Genomic DNA, 23,649 nt, shown 5'->3' on the forward strand with positions numbered 1-23,649 from the left:
GTTTATTGTTCAGGCCTAATTAAAATGTTACACTATTCTGCATTTTACATCTTATTCCCGCTAATGAATTCACTGCCAACTTTGAGCAATTTTAATAAAATGCTTGACACATGCATTAAAACAAAAAAAAAAAGAAGGAAAGAAAGAAAGGAAACACAGAACGCAGCAGCAATTATGCAAGATAAGCATTAGATACTGGGAAGCAAATTACCTTCCGGAGTAATTCCGAGGTTACCCTGCTGAGTGCTTCTCATAAATATGCTGTGCCACACTTTGGGATAATTGTGGTTCGTGTTCTTCCTTCTCAGTGTGTGGGGGGGGGGGGGGGATATCTAATGGGTCCAATATTCAGGAAGCCGGTGAGCAGATAAGTTATCCAACTACACTTAGCCACATCACTTGCCCTGGATATTCACTGGGACAAACGTCCCGCTGAATATCCCTGATTAAAGTTACCTGGTTAACTGTAGCCAGATAACTTTAAACCTTAACCCACCACACTTTCAAGGTCTCTTTAGGTCTAAAGTTATTTGGCCTTGTGTGGCCAGATAACCTGCCACCTAACTGGATATTTTCAAAGACTAATCGGAGAAAATTCTTTTTCACTCAACACACAATAAAGCTCTGGAATTTGTTGCCAGAGGATGTGGTTAGTGCAGTTAGTATAGCTGGGATGAAAAAAGGATTGGATAAGTTCTTGGAGGAGAAGTCCATTAACTGCTATTAATCAAGTTTACTTAGGGAATAGCCACTGCTATTAATTGCATCAGTAGCATGGGATCTTCTTAGTGTTTGGGTAATTGCCAGGTTCTTTTGGCCTGGTTTGGCCTCTGTTGGAAACAGGATGCTGGGCTTGATGGACCCTTGGTCTGACCCAGCATGGCAATTTCTTATGTTCTTATGTTCTTAAAAGATATCTGGTTAAGTGGCACTCCTATAGTTAAAAAAAAACAAAAACCTAAACCCCAGGCCTCCTGGCTCGATTCCCAACCCCCACCCCCACCATTAATCTTTGAAAATCCCAGCTTCATGAGCTCCTGCAAAACTCTTCCAAAAGGAAAAGATCCTTAATAATGCAACCAGCCCTCCCCCCCCCCCCCGGTTCCATTCCCTCCCTAGAGAATTTTTAAAAATATGAGTCCCTAGCATCCCCCACCCCCTGATGATACCCACCCCATCTTCCCCAAGCTCCCCCTCCCACCCACCCAATACCTCTATCGTGGCTCTTATGCCGAGAGATGGGGGGAGGGGACTGAGCCAGGAGGCCTGCAGTTTAAGAGGTTTTTTTCCTATAGGATATCTTTTGAAAATATATGGTTAAGTAGCAAGATTCCGAGCCACTCAAAGCTAGATAACTTTAGAACTTTAGACTTTCAAAATCTGGCCAGTTAGGTTTAAAATTATCCTACTACAGTTAGCCGCATAACTTGAATCAGGGATATTCAGGTTATCTCACTGACTATCTGGGACAAGTTATCCGGCTAACTGTAGCCAGATAACTTATCTGCTAGCGGGCATACTGAATATTGGGCCTAGTCCTGGGGGAATTCTGCGCTACTGGGGAATGCAGAATTTGTGCAGAATTCTCCCTTCCTGCAGATTTCCTCCCTTGCCTTGCAGAATCGCATAGCAGTTTTGGCTACACTGCCACCGAGACTGCTATGCTACATGCTCGCCTGTCGGAAGAGGAAACATCACAGGAAGCACGCAGAGGCACGGGCGAGGTTCGCACAGAGGCATCGCAAGGCATCACGGCATGGGCGAGGTTCGCCTGGAGGCATTGCGGCACGGGTGAGATTCATGCGAGGAGCAGAGGCAGTGCGGCATGGGAGAGGTTAGCAAGCTGCTCGAAGGCCAGGACAATACAATCGTTAAGCGAGGAGATGGAGGGGGGGATGGGGGAGAAAGGGGTGAGAGAGGGGGAGAGTGTTTCTGGGTGGAGAGAGAGAGAGGGGGAGAGTGGTTTCTAGGGGAGAGCAAGGGAGAGAGAATGGAGAGAGAGGGGGAGGGGAAGGGAGAGGAGGAAGGGGAGAGAGAGAGGGAGGAGGAAGGGGAGGAGAGAGAGAGAGAGGGAGAGAGAGGGGGGAGAGAGTTTCTAGTGGAGGCTCAAAGTATAAGGGGAAAGCAGGTGAATGGGGACAGGGGCAGAGGTCAAGGGGGATTCATATTTCCATTTGTTCTGGGCCAGAGGTCTGCAGCTTTTGACATGTGTGCCCTGGCACTGGACAGCTAAGCGGACTCTGACTTCCACCACAGAGTTTGCATTTAACCAAACCTCATCTCCTGCTGCACGAGACCGGCCCCACAGCAGCGGGAGATGTTTGGTTAAATGCGACTCCTGCTGCTGCATGGGAGGCTTGGAGCTAGCTTCCTGATATCAGTGGCAGGGGAGGTCATTGTCTGCTCAGCTGTCCAGTGCCGTGCCGTGCTGCGCCCTGGGTTGCTGCTCCTGGCCTAGAGCAGGTGGAGATGTGAATTCTCTTGTGACCTCTGCTTCTGTTCCTGTTTACCTCCTCTCACACCACTCCCACCATGGTGAAAGAGAGAGAGGACCCAGGGACTGCCAGTGGTCCTCATCCCTCTGGCGGCTGAAAAAGAGGCCCATGCCCAGGCCCTGAGAGTGTACGTGTGAGCCTGTGTGTTTGTTGTAGGCCGCTGTTGGTGGGTAAGAGTCTGCCTGGGAGTGAGTATGTGTGTGTGTGGGTGAGGGGAGAGAGTGTGTGTGAGTGTGAGAGAGTTGTATGTGGGGAGACAGAACATGTGTGTGTCAGATGGTATGCGAGAGAAAGCTTATGACTGATTTCATGTACGAGAGAGAGAGAGAGAGCGAGCATGTGGGGAATTCATCCTAAGTCTTCCTTATGGCAGTGTATGATGCAGCCATTGGAGAAGCCACTTCCAGTGGCGTACTAAGGGGGGCCAGGGGGCAGTGAAAACAGGGGGACGGGTGCCATTGCCACCAGCATATACGAAGGTCCTGCGGCACTGCAGAAAAGTAGCGTGTTGGCAGGGTTCCTACGCCCCGCCAGCTAAAGCGAAGCCCTGTGGTGCCGCTGGCCTTTCCCCGGAGCCGGCAGCAGAAGAAGAGGCCCTCACACACACACACACACAGTGTGTGTGTGTGTGTGTGTGTGTGTGTGTGTGCATGCGTGCCCCCACTCTGCGACAATCTTAGGACGACAGATATGGAGAGCGGGAGATTTTTAAAATCCTTATTAGTTTTAATTATTGGGTGTTGTTTGATGTGTCTGCTGTTTTGAAATATTTTATCGATGTTTAAGAAATTTTAAAATTATATATGGGGGGGGGGGGGTGCCAAAGGAAGTATCTGCCCCGGGTGCCAAATACTTTAGGTCCGCCACTGGCTACTTCCGCTGCAATCAGAGGTGGAGGTACAGATGGGGCATTTGCATCAGAGCCCATGCAGTGAAGGGCCCCTGGCATGGGCACTCCCTCCACTCAGGTGGAGGGTAGCAACAATTGCAGTGGTCCCTGCCAACTTGGCTCGCCTGCCAGCAGCAGCAACTGCTGACAGATGAGCCCTAGAGTCACTGAGGGCGATTGGTGCTGGGCTGAGGTATTTCCTTCTGTTGCCAGGGCCGGGGAGATGGGGTGGAAGGCTGGGAGTGTCCTTATCTCCACTTTTTTTTTTTATCACCCTCTCTGGAAAGAAATACTTCTTACATTTTTACACCTCTCTACTCCTTTCACCCTCATCCTATGGATCCCTTGTTCTTCTTTCCTGTGAAAGACACTTTCCTCCTGACAGGATCTGTGCCTGACAGAACCATTCCATGAAGCATTCTCAAGGTTTGAAGGGCAGAGCAGAAGTCAAAAAGTCTGCTGAAGTGATAAAAAAAAGTACTGAAGAAGCAAGTACTTCCCCCTACTAACCACAAGAGAAGCCAGTTTGTTTGCCAACACAGTGCTGGCATTGTTGTAGTTCCAGGCAGAACTCCATGGGGCAAGGCTCTGCTGGTGCCATATGTGGCCCACCCCCAAAACTGCCGCTGCCCTGGGCTACGAGCCTGGAGCAGCAGCCTAATGTGTAGAGCAATGGGCTGAGAACCAGGAAAGCCATGGTTCATAATAGAGCTTTTCCCACCGAAATTTCTTGTGACCTTGGACAAGTCACTTCACCCTCCATTGCCTCAGGTACAGAACCAGATTAGGAGAAAAGCCTTAGTTTATCAGGCCAAAACTGCCCTTGCTCTGCTGTCTCCTTACAGAATTGAAGAAAATGGGAGTTGAATGGAGAAGATAAGTATTTTTCTTCACTGGGTTTCAAGAAAAACCCTGCCTTATGAACAGTGAACTAATACTTACTATCTTCATCGTAACAGGTCATTTACAAACCAGTTGGGAAATATGTCAAAACCAAGCACTTCAAGCCTAGAAGTCAGCAAGAAACAAAGAGACATTCGTTCTTTTGCACACCATCATGATCGGCCTTCACATACATCAAGAATGTCTACACCAGGATCTCGTGTTCGAGAATTCCCTGAAAAACTGCAAGCAGATGGGAACAAATTATTCTGCACATTCTGCAATGTTCTTCTCAATCATGACTGCAGATCTGTGATTCTGGATCACCTTGCATCCAAAAAACACAAACTGAAGGAAGATATGCACTAACAGGATGGAGGAATCAAACGCCACAAGACCATCACAAGTACACTGAAAACCAAAATGCAGGCAGAGAAAGAACGTGTGGATGTAAGTTTCTTCACTTTTTCACTTTCACGAGATTTTTATTATTTAGTGTGAGTCACCTTGAATAAGGGCACTCAAGAATGTTCTCTCTTCCTCCTTCAGATCTGTAAAGCATGGGTGAAAACGCTCGCAGGTGCAAATATCCCATTGTCCAAAGGTGAACACCCACTTGTAAGGGAATTTCTCAACAGCAGGGTTCAGAATGGTCCTGGAAGGACCCAACTGACTGAGACATACTTACCAGAAGTCTACCGTGAAGATAAAGAAAATGTACAGCTGATGCTTAAAGATAAAAAAAATGTCAATTATCTTTGATGAAATGTGATGATGATGCAAGATCAGTTCTGAATGTATTGTTTGCACCATTGGAACCTGACTGCAGTGAGCATGTAAATTCCTTTTGGCAGATACATTGTTTTTGGATGTTGTTAATCACTCAGCTGTTGCCCAAGCTGTAGTCAAAGCGGTAAATGATTATCAGATTGATTATAACAGCATTTTAGTAATCGATACTGATAATGCTAGTTATTTGAAAAAAGCATTTAATTCTGTGTTTTCTACACGGTTTCCAAATTCCGTGCATATCACTTGTTTGGCATATATTGCTAACTTATTTGGTGAATCATTCAGAAAGCCTTTTCAGTTAGTTGATACATTTGAAAGGAGCTTCAAAAACATGTTCTATGAAGAGAGTAACGGTAACTCCCCAGTTTCCATGCACACTATTCAGAAAATGCTGAAAGACCCAACTACGTTCCCACTGTTAAGAGTACAGATCAATTTTCTAGTAAAAAAAAAATGTGAACAAATTCTCAGTTTAAACCTGGCCTTTGAAAAGAGGAAACCATGCACTGTTAGAATATTTGATCTTCTGGAAGAACTGCAGATGTATTTCAGTTCACATCTAGAACTCCCTTCAGAAAACACTTCAACAGTTCTTTGAATTTAAGGAGGCTGAAAACGTATGTCCTGTTGAAAGATTTGCCTGCCTAGATCTCGTCAAAGAGGCTTTCTATGAAGCTTCTGAAAAGCTTGACAAATAATTGTCATTTGGCCAACCAGGTCTTAATTATCTGAAGGCTTGTAGGTTATTTAATCCTCATCCAGTTTATATCCAACCAGAACAATATGAGCATTTTCAGGTAATGCCTGGATTCTTCAAGGAACCTGAATGTGAACTAAAATTATACAGGGAATAAATTATGCCTGAAGCTATTCAGAATCAAGCTATGATAGGCCTCCAAGTGTTTTGGCTTTCAGTCAAAGAGAGAATTCCACATATCTCCAAATTGGCCTTTAATGCTTCTACCGGAACCTGCACAGAAAGACTCTACTACCTCCTCTCTTAACTTATGTTTCATCATTTTTTAACATTTGGATTTTGTAAACCGTTGTGATGGCGAAACCAAACGACGGTATATAAAACTCGTCAAATAAATAAATAAATAAAATACTTGTATAAACTCTATCTCCAACTCTGCAGATGCAGAGAGAAGTTTTTCACTGTACAATCTGATACTTTCTGCCAGAAGGAAATCACAAACAGGGTCATTCTTTATTCTGCGATGTGCCGGTATCACGGCGGTATTATTCTAATTAGGGGAAGGGGAGGAGTGTGGGCAGGGATTGGGCGGAATTATCTCCCAGCAGCGCCATGGGTGATAATGTTTTTCACGTTATCGCCGACAGCATCCCGTGGTGCTATGGGAGCGACAGTGTGCAGCGCACAGCAACCATGGTGGGCGAAACTGCACCACCGCAATGCAGCCGGCTGCCCACTATCGCCCCCCACGTTCCCTTTTTTTTTCACGCCTCATCATTCTGCTAGATGATGAATCTAGGGGTAAGTGAGAAAAAAGTGAAGGCACTGTGTTTTCTGTACTACAATTTAAATGAAACTACTGGATTGAGTAGAAGAAGATAAAGATACCCTTAGGGATTTATCCCAAAATTCGGACAGCAGTTGGAATCCTGAAGTCAACTGTCCTTCTCCCAAACATTTTCAAACAAAAGGTATATCCTTCCTCAGTTCGAAATGCTGAGTTACTGTCCCTCAAGTGGCAAAGCACTGGCAAGATCCAACCCTCCAGGTGTTAGAAGGTAGGTTCCTCATGGGGCTTCGATCTCATTATCTATCTCCTTTTCTCTGTTGGTAAACAAATGTTTGCACTCCTGGTGGTAAAAAGTCCCAAGAAGTGTCCAAAATCCAAAAATTTCTCTTCTTTCTGAGTAGGCATGAACTGGTGGTAAAAGAATTCCCAAACAACCAGAAGAAAACTCACTCCAGAAAATACTGCTCTATTCTTCTCTGGCAGGTCATTGTTGCCCCTGTTTAGCTGAGCAGCAGGGAATAACAGCGACTCTTCTTGACCAACCAAGGCAGAGGTGAATATCCTCCTTAGGCAGGTGCAGACGGCAGGTCCAATTTTTGGTGCAGATTGCTGAAAGATTTAAACTCCAAGCCACCACCCCAGTTAAGCATATTACCTGAAAGAAATTGTCTGGTGTTCCCATTTCTATTGAAACCTTGAAAATCATTCAGAGTCACAAAGATGACTGATTCTCAAATGAAGAAGGTAAACATTCTCTGTACAATTTGATACTTTCTGCCAGAAGGAAATCACCAGGTAAGAAAAATGTAAAGGCTCTTTGCTTTCTATACTATTATTTAAATGAAAATACTGGATTGCACTGAAATGCAGAATTTGCAAAAAAAAAATATTGTGTTATTTTGACAAATAAATGGGCAGAATTTTGCAGAATTTAGAAAATGTATGCGCAAAAATTTCAATTTTTTGCTGCAGAATTTTCAATTTTTTTGCACAGAATTCCCCCAGGAGTTATTGGGCCCCATATATCTTAAAGACCCCACCCCACCCTCAGTGCACGTGTTAATCCCAGACCTGTGTTGCAGCAGGTTCCTGCCCTTCTCCCCAAGGGCAGCACACACCACCCTTCCCCCCCAGCCAATCCTGGAAACCTGACCCATTCTGCCACCCACTCACTGTGCTCTCAACAAAGAGGCGCGCCACCCTTGCTGCTTAGTGACTAAGCTCTCTGGGAAAGGGAGCCTGCACTTGATGTCCAGCCAGCTGCCCTTTTTTTTTCTTTCCAGCTGGGGTAGATTTATTATATTTGGCTTCCAAAAACAGCATGGGCAACTGTGCATGCCTTCTCTCCTTATTCCTTCCCAGCCCTATCTCACTAGGAAACTCTCTTCACTCCCCTCCTCCCCCTATGGGCAGTGGTTGTTTCTGCAGAAAAAGTTTAACATCAGACAGAAATGAGATCCTATTCCCCCAGCTCAAAGCTCAAGAGACCACCCTTCCTGTCTTGCCCCTCCCCCCCCCCCCAAAAATTAAATCTTGATGGAGAAAAATGTTGAAAAACAGTTTCACCCACCACTGAAGGAGATTCTCCTTTAGGTCCGATGCTTGAAGAAGCTGAAAGTTAAGGTTTCAGGCTCTGCTGGGGGATGGCAGAGAGAGAGGACAGGGAGAGGAACATTCTTTGTTGCAAGCAACCACACTTCAGGAGCCCCAGGGCTGCTGCCAGCGCTGCACACCTCCCTTCCACCCTCACCTCTCCTCATTCCCAGACCTAGCATCTGGCAGCGGGTCCTCCCCGATCTCACACTGCGCTGACAAGACGGATACTCCTCCTGCCAAGGCATTGCGAACCAGCCAAGAGCAGGGATGCGAGGGATGAAGTCATATGGGGTCCCAGCACAACAGAGGGCACTTTCCATGCAGCTGGAAAGCCAAAGGAGCCTGATCCTGAGCCAAGACAAATATAAGGTGTGTGAGTAGAAGGAAAGGCATACACAGATGCAAAAAGGGTAAAACCAGGACTGGATCAGTCTGTCAGGAAAATATGGGACCAAACTGACCAAAAACCTACATGGCTTACCAGCCCAGCAATAACTGATAAACCCTGCTTCTGCCTGTTGTGCAGATCTAGCCCATATCGAACTAATTTATGCAGAGGAGGTTTTGTTTTTTCACTCCATCTGCCTAAGGCTATTGACCTGTTCCTGTCCTGGTTTTTCTGTAATAACCTTCGACCTCCTTCCTCATGCCAATATTATCTCGTGTCCCGTAATGCAGCAGGAGAGGCGTGGCTACAAATTAGTACCGGTATGAGGAGTGCTGCTGGCAGCCATATTTAAAATGGATCTTCAAAAATGTTTTTTAAAAAGCATTTCTTCCCAATGATTCTAAAAAAAATATGGCTGGAGAACAAGTGATTCGATTATTTGCCCCAAGCGGAAGATGTTTACTAATCATGGAAGTGAATAAAATGAGGAGCATGTGCGACCCTGCTGAATTCAGGGGACCTAATGCAGAGAGAGCACGGACAGGGGGTCAGGAAGGGCCAGAAAAATGCATGGAAACCGAACAGCAGTGGGCCAGCAGGAATGGAGCAGAAATATTAAATTCCTTATTTAGTATCAGCACGTATTGGAGGAAGTAGAGAGCACCCCAGCATCAGGTTGCCCAATGTGATAAAAAGGGAGTCAAATCGCTGAGCTCAATTTTAGCACACTTTTTCATTTTTATTCATGTGGTAAAAGGTGGCAATTCCCATTAATACAGGGCTCAATGTAAAAAGGTGTGCAGTAAAACTGCTGAAATTCAGGGCACAGTTTTTGAACTTGCATGGAAAAAAAAATGTAACTCCTGATGCAAATGGTATGCAATGCATCAGGAGTTTAAAATCCCAGGTTAAAATATGTGCTCAGCCTTTTTTATCAGCTGAGCTCACATTTTAACTTGGGGGGAGGGTGCGGGGGAGAGAAGAGTTTATGCAAAATCTGGCCTCCAGCACTGAGGAAAAGAAAACATAGGATCAGAAGAAAATCTGCCTTCCATCCCTATTTTATGCACAGAAAACATGCCTTGTGCACATAAAATATGATTGCGCTCCTTGAGAGGCAAGGCTTCAAGCTATCTAAGACAGGGGTTGAAACGGCACTCCCCCAGCATGGTTCCCGTGCTCCAGTTAATCTGCTTTGTTACATCTCCCCTCTTTTAAAGACATGGCTAGGGTGAGGGTACGCTCTCATTTTCGGTGATTGGCCCTCAACTTTGCAACAAGCGGCCTGTAGTGTTGAGGCAGAAGTCTCGGTTACATTTAGAAAACATATGGCCATTCTTTTTTATGTTTTCTTAATCTGGCCGGGATAGCCTGGTTGAGTTTTGCAAGTTTTTTTAACTGATGTAACTGAGCTGGGTCTGGTGCCAAGATCTGTTTTGATTTTATTTTATGATTGCTTTATTGTTGTTTTCTTTTGTGTTGGATTTGACATTTATGTGCTATTGTACACCGCTTCGGACAACCTTTGAAAGAATGGGGAGATGGTCTATAAATGTGTGAATAAATAAATAATGCTTTCGTGCAGAAAACACTTTTAGTGCACATAAATCACATTTTATGCACAGAAAACATGCTCTGCGTGCACAAAGCATGTTTTCTGCGCATAAATCCCAACTACAAGTCCCAGCACCAGAACTCAAGCTTCTGCCCATAGACTGACATTAGCCCGGGAAACTTTACTCCATCTCTGACTAGAAGTTAAGTTTCCAGCACTATGGAAATACATGCTCAGCCTTTCTGTATGTGGGGAAGGGGAGGAGGGTAGAGTTATATCTAATAGAGATGTGAATCGTGTGATCGATCATCTTAACGATCGATTTCGGCTGGGGGGGGGGAGAGGGAATCTTATCGTCGCGGTTTTGTTTTTTAAAATATCGTGTAAATCGTAAATCGGGGGAGGGCGGGAAAACCGGCACACTAAAACATCCCTAAAACCCACCCCGACCCTTTAAAATAAATCCCCTACCCTCCCGAACCCCCCCAAAATGCCTTAAATTACCTGGGGTCCAGAGGGAGGGTCCCGGTGTGATCTTTTACTCTCGGGCCTGCGGTACGGCAAAATGGCGCCGGCCATACGGTGTATGGCCGGTGCCATTTTGTACGGCACAACAATTCGAGTTTAGGAGGTCGTTCCCGGACCCCCGCTGGACTTTTGGCAAGTCTTGTGGGGGTCAGGAGGCCCCCCCAAGCTGGCCAAAAGTCCCTGGGGGTCCAGCAGGGGTCCGGGAGCGATCTCCTACGCTCCTGATGTCGGGGGACAAAAAAACAAAATGGCGCCGGCGCCATTTCTACAACGCACCGCAGGCCCGAGAGTAAAAGATCACATCGGGACCCCCGCTCTGGACCCCAGGTAATTTAAGGCATTTTGGGGGGGTTCGGGAGGGTGGGGGGTTTATTTTAAAGGGTCGGGGTGGGTTTTAGGGTTGTTTTAGTGTGCCGGTTTTTTCCGCCCTCCCCCTTCCCCCGATTTACGATTTTTGACGATAAATCGGGGGAATTCCTATTGTATCGCGCTTCTAACGATTTTTGACGATTTAAAATTTATCGGACGATATTTTAAATCGTCAAAAAACGATTCACATCCCTAATATCTAATATCTTCATTAGCTTAGGGGTAGATTTTCAGAGCCCTGCTCGCCTAAATCCGCCCAAAACCGGGCGGATTTAGGCGAGCAGGACCCTGCGCGCCGGGAAGCCTATTTTACATAGGCCTCCCGGCGCGCGCAGAGCCCCGGGACTCGCGTAAGTCCCGGGGTTCTCGGAGGGGGGCGTTCCGGGGGCGTGTCGGCAGCGTTTTGGGGGCGGGTACGGGGCGTGGCTACGGCCCGGGGGCGTGGCCGCGCCCTCCGTACCCGCCCCCAGGTCGCGGCCCGGCGCGCAGCAGGCCCGCTGGCGCGCGGGGATTTACGTCTCCCTCCGGGAGGCGTAAATCCCCCGACAAAGGTAAGGGGGGGTGTAGACAGGGCCGGGGGGGGGGGTTAGGTAGGGGAAGGGAGGGTAAGGTGAGGGGAGGGCAAAGGAAAGTTCCCTCCGAGGCCGCTCCGATTTCGGAGCGGCCTTGGAGGGAACGGGGGGAGGCAGCGCGGCTCGGCGCGCGCAGGCTATACGAAATCGATAGCCTTGCGCGCGCCGATCCAGGATTTTAGCCGATACGCGCGACTACGCGCGTATCTACTAAAATCCAGCGTACTTTTGTTTGCGCCTGGAGCGCAAACAAAAGTAGGCTGTTCGCGCTCGTCTGAAAATCTACCCCTTAGTGTTTACATGCGAGGGCACTAACCAAAGCATGCAGTTTTCCATGCACATTTTTTGTGCACCAAACTCCTTTCTGCCTCGGCAATAAAGTTTGCACACAACTGTGGCTTAAACTGTGCACCTTAGAAAATCATGCCCCTATTATGCAAATGCCTCATGAATTTTTAAAAGCAGTAACCCAAAAACATGCATTCAAAAAACAGGCAGAGCATGCATAAAACATGGTTTCTGCACATAAAACAACTGAAGGGTCGCACTAGACCGCAGAAAGCAGGGCTTCCCAAACCTGCCCTGGGGCCCCCACAGCCAGGAGGGTTTTCAGGATATCCCCAATGAATATGCACGAGATAAATTTACATATACTGAGACTCCATGGTATGCAAATTTATCTCATGCATATTCTTTGGGGATATCCTGAAAACCCAACTGGCTGTGGGGTCCCCGGGACAGGTTTGGGAAGCCCTGGCACCATAAAGTTAAAAACATGCTTCCCCATGGGACAGAGACTTAGCACAGTCAATTGCTACCATTGTATGCAAAATCGTATGTGCAACTGTTTATCATTATGAAAGCTCTTTGAAGCAGGCACTTATTGCAGCAGAATTCTCTTATGTAATACTTATCTATTGTTACATCAGTTCTTTGGGGAATGCACTTCTAGTAGCACAATTGTCAGCATTCTACGTGCACACTCTATGTTTAGCTATCACTGTCACCTCATGCTTCTTCAGTTCACTGCATAAGCTCTGCTATCCACCCATCACTCTGATATCCTGCAGTTCCTGCTTGGCCAACAGCTCTGCCGCGAGCTGTTCTCCCCAGGTATTAAACACATCCAGAGAAGCATGAAAAAAGCAACAGACAATTGTGGTAATAACTGTGCTATTATGAGTACTTACCCCAAAGAGCTTACATACCAAATATCTCTGCATCTCTGATTCTTGGGTCCCAGGGTCTCCTCCCTCTAGTTCAAGATTCCTGAGGCAGAAGATTTCTGGTTTAACATCCCAGAACTGGATACCTTAATAATTAGCCTGGTTTTCTTAGGCTTGGAAATTTAATTCCTGGGTTAGAGGTGGAGTAATTGTTAGTCTATGGTGCTGTGCCAATGTGCTCTCAACCTGGGGTTCCAAAATCCAGGATCCCCAAACCCGGAATTGCAGGGCACAGCACCATATAATAACATTATTCCCACAAATGTGAGTTAAGTTTGCTCCACCTCTGATGCAAGATTTAAAATCCCAGCATTTTGAATTATTTACATTTTGCTGGCACCTTTTCACTGGTAGCTCAAGGGAGCTACATTCCGGTACAGCAGGTAGTTCCCTGTCCCCAGAGGGCTTACAATAAGGTTGTACCTGAGGACAATGGAGTGTCAGTGGCTACTCCTCCACAAAAAAAAAAAAGGCCTTCAGGGCTTTATCACGCTTCCCTGCATTGGGGAGTAATAGCTAATGCCTTCATGGAATTTACACAAAGAGGCAATCATTTGTGCACACGTTTACTCTCGTTTGGGCGCACATGTTTGCGCGCTAAAATCCTGCGCACAAATGGGCGCGAACATGTGCGCACCTTCCATTGTGGGCCCCCAGACCGTGCAGCGCTCGGTGTGCTTATAAGTGTGCTAGAGGGTTTTCCCGCTCTCAGTCCCTGGTCTGGAGAAAGTGGTACCAAACAGAAGCAGACTGTCTGCATGTCTGTGTGCGTTTTCTAGCTTCTCCCTAGACTTCTTACACCGATGCGTCCATCGCTCGGTTGTTTTGTTTTGGTTTTTTTTTGCGGGGGGGGGGGGGGGGGGGGGGGGAGGGAAAAGGAGATACCGTTTTTTCGCACATGACCTGATGAGAACATGCAGTGTGGCAGGCGCCTGTGACGGGACTGCAGACACCGTGGCGGGCTCCTTTTCACCCAGCCTGACACAGCCCGGTTTTCCTTTGTCCCTTTTATTCCTTCTCTTTCTCCAGTCCTCCCTTTTTTCTTTCCTGCAAGCTCTCTGTCTCTTCTTTGGATGATTTTTATTTTTTGTATTTCGTTTTTTTTTCTGTCTCCCCGTCCTTCGTTCTTCTACTCTCTTGCTTTATTCCTCCTCTTCCCCACACTCTCTTTTATTTTGTTTCATTACCCCCTCTTCATTCTTCCTTCCACACACATACACACAAACACGCCTCCCTTGCTCTCGCTCTCTTTATTATTATTTATTGTATTCTACCACTCACAGAAAACACAAGCAAGCGATTTACAACGCAAAAAAAACGTACATAGCGAAAATCATTGACAGCAAAATCCAATAAAACAGAATATGACATAACCTAATGCACAGGCAAACAAATAAAATAATAGCTACATAATCCTGCTAATCATAATCTGCAACCGTGCCCTAGCCTATAGAATCGGGGCTAAATCACAGGAACTGGGGAGCAAACTCTGCCTTTCTTCTTCTGGTGTTTTAGCAGTCACGGTCTCCCCCCCGTCGCTGTCCCTCTCCCTCTCCCTCTCTGTTGCTCTGCTTGCCTGGAAGCTTCCTCTTGCATGGCGAGGGGCTGACAGCTGTAAGCTGGTGTGTGGAATCCAGGGCTTGGTGTTTCTATGATTTATAGCCCTAGTATAATGGCAGACACACTGCAGTCCATCACTGCAGTCCCTCTGATTAAAATTCTGCTCTGGCTCTGACTGCAGCACTCCACAAATGGAATATTCTACATAATTTCCGAAAATGCTTGTTTTTATCACCTATTTCTCCTCTATCAGATGACACTCAGATTGATAGCACATGACTGGGCTGACATCGCGGCGGCTTTACAGGGTCAGATTTACCTTCTCCCTTAACCACTTTACTGCCCGCGATCCGGCAAGACTGCTAATGCTCCTCCGGGGGGGGGGGGGGGGTGCGTGTGTGTGTGTGTGTTTGGGGGCAAGCTACCCCTCCATACTCACCTGCTAATGCTCTTCTGGGCAGAGCTGGGATGCAAAAAGAGGGAAAATACCACTGCATGCACACACACTTTTACCTGCTAAATCCTCTTCTGGGAAGAGTGGGGGGCAACAAGAGGAGAACTGCCCCTGCATACAGGCAGCTTTACCTGCCAATGCCTCTCCAGGTACAGAGCAGAGGAGGAGGGGGGGGGGTAGAATTCCCTTCTACATACACTGGGCAGACAACATGGCCCACGCTGGGAAGAGGGGTGGGGGGAGGGAGGGGGGAGGTTGCTGGCAGGGCACTAGACAAAATGGCACTCAACACTCTGCACCAGGGCTGCTTTTGGGATCGTGTGCTTGTAAAGGCAGCCCTGGCACCCACCCTAATTGCCCACCCCTTGCAAAAGCCCAGGGGAGGGAGAGCTGTCCCTCCGTACACACGGCTTTCCCTGTTAATGGCCATGCGGGCCCAGAATATGAAAGCAAACGAACAGGGTGGGGGGGGGAGGGGGGCCTATCCCCTCCATTCCTACTAAGTTAGCTGCTAAAGCTCCTCCAGACACAGAGAGCGAGGGGGAGGGAGGCAGGTATGACCATTCTTACACACTGCTTTAGCTGGCTTGCTACTGTCAGGCTGAGAGCCGTGTGGGCTATGGCTGGCATTTAAAGAACCAGGTCGAGAGGAGGTCACCAGTTACCAAACTGGCAGACCTGAAAGCCTGCGGTAACCAGGGTCATACTGGCACACTGATATTGGCCAATTATATCAAGCTGTATTACCAGCTTTCCTTGGACCTGCCAGTGCATTTGTGTAGCGGTGGGTACACATCAGTATGCACCATTAATACCTGGCATTTAGCACTTCCCTGTATTAATCGCTGTCGTTAGCAGTGACCCCATGCACCATTAATCCCTGGCCTAAGCAATTCAACCCCTCATTAACATCTTAAAGAGCAGGGCTATATGTCTGCCACTGGCATTAATGTTCCCTTGCGAATAATGCAACAGCTGGCATTAATGCAACCCCCAACTGATGCAGCAGCTGGCAATGGGTGGTACCACCCTGATCAATGCAGCAGTAGGTATTAGCAAGCACTGCCACCCTGATTAGTGCAATGAGTGATTATGGGAAGCAATGCCAGCACAATTACTGTAACAGCTGGCCTCAGCACTGCCACCCCAATCAATGAAACAGCTGGTTTGAGCAATGCCACCCCAAGCGATATAACAGCTGGCACAGCAATGCTATCGTGACTAATGTGACAGAGGAAAACATTGCACTCTCTGTTAACCACTGGGGTGAAACAGCACACACAAAGTCATCCTGCATTACTGCACAGTAGGATCCTGGCTATGCCCCATTACCAGCACAATGCTGCCCAAACACAGGATAATCAGCAAACTGTCATACTAATATGTGTTACCCACTCAGTGCTGTCACTGTATGCAAGGCTGCATGGATTAAGTCAATGGAGGCCACCCCACATACGTTTCAAAGACTTAAGTCTATCAAGCCCAGCCTTCTTCAGTCACTGTATGGTAATCCAGAGAAAGGCAAAGAAAAAGTTCAAGGTCCCTGTCTCAAAGATCTTACACGCAGTATCTGAGCCCAGGTTTTTTCTGGGTTTCTTTGTTTTGTTGTTGTTGTTGTTGTTGTTGTTTCACAGGAAGCTTATGCCTTCCAGTTTGGCCACAATCCAAATGGCTTTATGTTCCAGCATCTCCATATCAGCCAAAAGAACAAAAAAGGAACCATGGCTTGTGACTCATATACCTTACAAGCCCCAAAGGCTGAGGAATCATTTGAGCACACAGTTACACAATATGAGCTCTAGTCAACTCCAGAGCCTTCAAAAGAATGAGCTTTTGGGATAGCCACCCATGTGCCTGTTGACGTGCTCTCTGACAGCCAACGCAGCTGACTCTATCACAAATTGAGTCTTTAACGTAAGTTTGGTTCTTGAAAAGGGAAAATAAACTAAGAATGTGTTCTTTCTGTGACAGACAACGAGTAAGAAAGAATGACCATTTAATTTATTTACATCACTACCTCCAGTTATCAGAGCTCCACCGCTGGTGGTTCCCCAAACCTATCGACTTCACAGCTCCACAGAGTTTTTAGGATTTGCATGCAACCACAAGTACATCAAAATTTGACACAAGAATAGTTAAGAAGTGAACTTAAACCTAAAGATGAGAGATTAATAATTGCAGCACAGAACAGTGGACCACAGACAATATGGTTCATAACCTGCAGAGGGGAAAAAACAGTAAAAGAGACAAATACAGAACTGGAAATGGTTACACATCTCATTGACGGGTATGACATACTGATGTCAAAAGGCATGAATACAGCTCATCCACCTGAAACAGTGTAAATAATACTGTACCATCACTGTACCAGAAAAGCACTGGGATCACGCCTGACAAAATTGTGGAGAATGAAGAAATTGTGATCACCTGGAACGTTCCTATTCCCAGTTTCCCACTGATAAAAGCTTGATGGAAGAAAACCAGACATTGTGGAAAAGGAGAAAAATACAAGAACGGCATTGCTAATAGACATGTCAGTTCCAAGTGACTATTCCATACAACATATGTGTTACGCGTGCCGTCCGTAGCAGACCTGCGGCACGGCCCCCTCACTTCTCTTCTGTAACTCCAGTGCCTGGTTCCTCATCTCTGGCGGCGGTGGGCCACCAGCTCCATCCTTGGGCCACCTCTGGTGCCTCCGGCTCAGTTACATACCCTGGTGTCTCCAATCCAGCCACCTCTGCTTTTGCCCCACGTCGGGCCTCTCTGCATGGCCCGCAAAGAGACGCTGCAACTCGGTGCTGTGCCCCTCCCTGGTCACGCGCGCGCTCATTGCTGAACCTTAAGTAGGGTCCACGGCGGGAACCGAGCCGCGGCCCCAGATGATGACATCAGCGGAGCACTGGTACATAAGCCCAGGCTCCGCTCCCCTAACTTTGCCTTTGCGACAAGTCTCCTTGCTGGTCAAGTACTCGTTGCCTCCTGAGAGATTCGTCTCGCTCCTGTGTTCCTGTTCCTTGTGTTCCTGATTCCTGTATTCCTGTTCTTCAACCCTTCCTCGGATTGCCTATACGGACTTTGACTCTCTCCAAGCCCAGACCTCTGCTTTGCCTAACCACGTCGTTGACTCCCTCCAAGCCCGGACCTCTGCTTTGCCTGACTATGTTGTTGCCTCTCTCCAGACACAGACCTCTGCATCGCCTGACTACTCCGCTGCCTCTCTCCAGACCCAAATCTCTGCATTTGCCTGACTACTCTGTTGCCTCTCTCCAGACCAGACTTCTGCTTCGCCTGACTATATTTGACTGTCTCCGTGATCAGACTTCAGCCTTGCTTGCCACTTCTCCTGATTGCCGCCAGCTTGCTCTACAACACCTCTTCAGCCTACATCCTGGACTTGGCCATTCAGGCTTCGGCCTGCTCTTGCTCGGGCGCCCCCTGTCTGACTTTGTTCCTTTGGTGCCCAAGTCTCCGGGACACTACCTCGTCCAGTACCAGACTGTATCATCTCTCCACTGATGTCTCTGGGCTGACCTCGATCCCTCCATCGACGACGACATACGGAGGCCCACCTAAGTCCAGTCGGCCCGGCACTCAAAGGCTTAACCCGCGAGGAACAAGGGCTGGTATTGGTGAAGTGCCAGCCGGCCTCCGTACATCAGCCCACTTCACTTGCTGATGGTGGGGGCCCGTAGGTCCCTACCTATGGGTTGTGTCAACTCCACCTCGGCCCAAGGGTCCACCTCCGGCGCAACAGTATGGAGACAGAGAAGATCCTCAAGAATCAAATGATGCAATCAGAAACCAAGAAAATGTGGTAGAAAAATACAGAAATAGCTCCAATTATATTGGGCACCATGGGCTTGATTAAAAAGAACTAATTGCATTTCGATATGTTGCCTATGCATGTTACATCTTAAGAGCTCTAGAAGTAAGCTCTCTTTGGTACAATGCAAAGAATGATTCAAGCGCTAGCAGTAAATTTGAGAGATTGAAATTGTATCCAACATACTCTGGCTTATGAATGAACTTCATTCCTGTCATGGTGTATGTAAAACAAACCTATCTGGAGACTGAAACCCAAGATATATTTGCATATATTGAAGACCCAGTATGTGCAAATCTATCTCATGTAGTGGATATCCTGAAAACTAAATTAGTTATGGAGTCAATAAGATTCATTTGGGAACCACTACCTTGCACATTATGTAATGACCTCCAATCTGCACTTTATCTCTTTACCAAAGCCTACTTCTCTCATAAAATCGAAAAACAAACAAGGATGCTCTATCAGCCTTCCATGGACCTTGCTAATGATCCATCACAAGCATATCTCGGACCTTGGTAATCACCTCTTCCAGACGGCAATCAACGAGATTCAGCACAGAATCCAATGTGCAAGGTGCTTTCTTTGCAACTCGAGACATTTTCATTCACTAGAACCCATGGAAGGACTCCAAGATCTAGGTCTATAATATGGTAATCATTCCTACACTTCTTTATAGATATGAAACTTGAGTGACACACCAATATCTTCTCTAAAGCTAGAAAGGTACCAACATTGCCTTTGGAAGATCCTTTGCATCAAGTGAGAAGATCTCTGTTTTGACTCCAGTGTTCTCATTGAAGCTACAGTCATCAATGAGGTGATGAGTTGTATGTACCAACTTCACTGAGCTGAATTTGCATGCAGATGTCCGATTTTCCACTTCCTAAACCAGGGGTGGCTCAAAACAATCTGCTGCCTGAAGTGAGGGATAAGATGGTGCTCCCCTGCCCCTTCCTCCCCAAGAGGCATGGCATAGGTCAAAGTTTGTAGTTTGGCCCTTTTGATGATTTGAAATGCTGCAGAAGGGGGAAAGCAGGGGTCAGAGTTCCCAAGGAGAGTGGCAGATAGAATATCAGTGCTAATATTTCTAGGAAGCTGGCAACCCTGCCACACTCCCAGGAGCCCTACTATCTGTCTCCCATCCTTTCCCCATCATTTGCCCCCTAGAGAAGTGGAAGATGGGTGAATGGTGGGGATCTGTGTGTGGGGCACTCTTTCCAGGCCAGTCCAAGGGTATTAGGTGCCTGGTGCAAACTTTACACACACGTGCATGCTCGCTTGCTTGCTCATACTCTCTCGGATGTTTGATCACACGCATATACACACACACACACACACACACACACACACATACACTCTCTCTCTCTCTCTCACACAAACTCACTCTTCTTCCCCTCGGAACTTACAAGCAGCAGCAGCAGCAGCAGTTTCCATCTTCAGCCCACACAGCCTATGGGACTCCTCTTTCTTTCTGATGCATGGGCTGCTGCAGCTCCCGGCTACGCATGCCAGCACTACTCCTACTCCTTATGGCTGCAGCAACTGCACCTTCTTCTTCCCACCTGGGCAGGCCCCTAAAATGTAATTTCCTCTCATGGGACCATGCAGATGGGAAAAACAGTCCTGACACAGCTGTGCTGCCCCAAAACTGTAGCACCCTGGGCAGCTCTGCATTCTCTCTCACTCACATACCCACAAATTTTCTTGCCCCCTCTCTAATTCCCACCCTTTTCCATCTTTCCCTCTCCCTCAACTCTTCTCCTCAGGCACATTCCCTTCCGTTTCCTCCGCTCTTACCCCTTACCTTCCCTGCTTTCTCACTCAGCACCTTTCCCTTCACTCTCCTCTCACTCACCCACCCTTTCCTCCCCTCCTTTCCTTTCTCACTCAACCACCTTCCCTCTTCTCTCACTCACCCCTACTTCTCTCCTCTTCCCACTCTTTCACCCATCTCTTCTCATCCCCTCTTTCCTTCCCTCCCCTCCCCCTCTCCCCTTCTGTCTTGTCCCTTTTCAATCACCCCATCTCATCTTTCACCTCTCCTCATCTCTTCCCTCCCCTCTCACTCACTCACCCCCTTTCTCACTTACCCTCCTTCCCTCTGTTCTCATCTCCCTCTTCTCACTTACCCCTTCACCCCCTCCCCTTCCCACTCATTGACCCTCTCTTTGTATCCCCCTTATCCCTCCCCTCTCACCTCATCCATCCCCTTCCCTCACCCCTTCCCTCCTTGCCCCTCTCACTCAGCCCTTTCCCTCTGCTCTTACTCACTCCCCCCCTCCCCCCACTTCATTCTCCCTCAGGTCTTTCCCTCTCACTGGAGGAATATAATCGGTGGCAGCCTGAGGTTCTTCTGCTGGCCTGCAAGGAGTGGGAACCTCGCAAGAACATTAAATATTTGGCCTCATGGCAAGATGAGGTGGTCACCGCAGGAGAGTTTGGCGGGCACTTTTTGCCACCTGAGATGGTCGCCTCATCTTGCCTCATGATAGAACCACCCCTGTCCCAAACAAGTCAAATATCTTCAGCTCACTCATAGCCAGGGACCCTATGATGGGCAAAGACAAAGCTACAAAATCACACTGAAAGTTTATCTCAAGAAAACAGGAGGCACAAGCCAACAACAAATTCCTGAGCCAACTCAGATTCTACATATAAATTAGAGGTAGAGCTCACCACCTGGTCACTGCTGCTGCCACTTTGCATAACTGCATCATGTATGCAATGTACTTTGCATACCTCACCCTGCTGACTTGGGGCTCCCAGATAGTTTGTTGTTACATTAAATGATGAGCCTTTCATTCATTTTCCAATATGAGTTGTGTTAGTGTTTCCTGAAAGAGATGGTTCATGGATTTCCCTGTATTCCTCTATTTTCACCTTTAGGCTACCGAATGATGGCTTTGGGAAGAGAGGAGCTCGATAGAACCATTTTTTTATTTTTTTTATTTTTTAGCAAATAGCCGTAAAGTGAACCTTGTGTTTGCTGCTCCTGGGGCAAAACCAGAGTCAAAACCAAAATCTATGTGGTGGCTCATGCTTTTCCAAAATTAGGAAACGAGATGACCTTTAACAGATCATACACAGCCTGTTGTTCAAAGGTGACCTGAACAGCTCAGGGTTCATGATTGTTAGATCAATAGATCTTGAATTGGATCTCAGATGGCTACTCAAAATTGGGAGAATATTCTTGTTAGTAGTCCCTGTACGGTGCTTCGCTGCTGGAAGACTCAAATAAAGAGACTTGGCAATCCAAAGTGATTCCAAACAGGACTGATTTATTTACTCTTCACCAATTCAGCTCAGAATGTACGTCTCACAAAGAATGACTTCCATAGTCCTCCAAAGGTTGCTGCACCTTAGCTTAAATGGAGATAGAAGTTCTATTAATGATGCTGCTTCTGCTTTGAATCTTTCTCGCTAGGAAAAGTCAAATACAGAGGTATAATGTCTCTCTTTGGTAAAGTACCTATGCAGGTTACTGGCTACCGGTATATGTGAGGACACATTTCCCCCATGATTTTCTCTTTCTAAAACCGGCAACCAAGCCTGAATTTCTAATTAGGCAAAGCTGGCACTCACCTGACTTCATGGGAAATGAAGACCACAAATTCCCAAGATGTGGTAGTAAAAAAAGAAAATAAAATGTAACAGGACACCCCCCAACGAGTTTCCAGTGGTCAGGAGTCATTTTGTAAACCTGAGGGAGTGATGCCGTGGAACTGTGCGTATTTGTGTTTGGGCTGTGAGTGTGTGAGTGAGGACAGCCGTGATCATCTGTGTGAGGTGAATGTGTGTGTGAAAGCAAATATAAGTATAATTTGTGAGTGTGAGATCTGAGTATATGTGGGAGATGAATTGCAACCTGATACCGTCTTTGAAGTGTGAGTGTAATTGATTACGTATGTGAGACAGATTATGATCTTGGCTTATTTTTGGCTAAGATCCAGTGCAGGATCTGAGCTATGAAATGAAGATGGTCCTCCTTGGCATTTTGATTGAGACTGAGAACTTGTATTATATTCGGGTGGGTGGGGGTTAATGCCCTGGCACCCAACAGCCATCGAGGAGATGAAAATGTTACAATAATTGCCAAAAGCGGGTAGATTATACTTCTTGCTAAAATAAGGAAAAACAGGAGATGTGAATAAGGGTGACTGAGCGTGTGGAGGGTCAGTGCGTGCAGGGTTGGCTTCAGGGGTACCGCCGCAACACTCCAGGGAGAAGCCACCTTCTGGCCACTGAGACCTCTGTGCTACCACTTCAGGGACACTGCTACCCTCAGTACTCTGGATCTCCCTGCCCCCCCAGTGAAGGGTGAGGGCACTGTTACTGCTGTTTGCACAGGATGCTACTACTGCTAAAGCCTACCCTAGGAGTTTGGATGATGAGTTATGAGTTACTGCTTGGATATGTGAGACTGTATGTAGCTGCAATTGAGTGTGTGTGTGTGTGTGTGTGTGTGTGTGTGTGAGATTAATGTGAGGTGGTAAGTGTGTGTGTGTGTGTGTGTGTGTGTGTGTGTGTGTGTGTGAGATTAATGTGAGGTGGTAAGTGTGTGTGTGTGTGTGTGTGTGTGTGAGATTAATGTGAGGTGGTGAGTGTGTGTGTGTGTGTGTGTATGAGATTAATCAGTACGTGAGTTTGAGTGCCAGAACTAAATGTGTTTATGTACCTACTGCACCTGAATGTAATCTATTATGAAATGCATGAAAGGTGGTATCTAAATCAAAAAAATAAATAAAATAAACGTCGGCATGCGAAAGTGCGAATCTTTTTGCGTCAGTAGGAGAATGTGTGAGGAGTTTCACATTTCATAAATAAATTGGTTAAACGGTTCTTACACTGTGTATGCGCTCAGACATTATTTAGATTATTTGTTTGCAATAAGAGTTTGTCTGCAGCCTCATTTACCGAATGAGTTACAGATAACGCAGGCTTTTCACGTGGAACTGCTTCCTGTCCACAGCCTGCAGATTTATCTACTTAATGATCCTGCAATTCCAAGAACAATAAAGAGCACGCAC

The 23,649-nt window shown here is 47.0% G+C and overlaps 1 long non-coding RNA gene across 1 annotated transcript in view; it reads right to left on the minus strand.

The window, feature by feature from the left end:
• Positions 1 to 21,898: 21,898 nt before the first annotated feature.
• Positions 21,899 to 23,649, minus strand: part of LOC115088768 — a 44,091-nt gene continuing 42,340 nt past the window's right edge. Inside the window, exon 3 of the long non-coding RNA XR_003855856.1 lies at positions 21,899 to 21,985. This is a non-coding gene — a long non-coding RNA (uncharacterized LOC115088768). The remainder of the gene's footprint in view (positions 21,986 to 23,649) is intronic.

The sequence above is a fragment of the Rhinatrema bivittatum genome, chromosome 3 (assembly GCF_901001135.1).
Source record: "Rhinatrema bivittatum chromosome 3, aRhiBiv1.1, whole genome shotgun sequence".
Taxonomy (NCBI): domain Eukaryota; kingdom Metazoa; phylum Chordata; class Amphibia; order Gymnophiona; family Rhinatrematidae; genus Rhinatrema; species Rhinatrema bivittatum.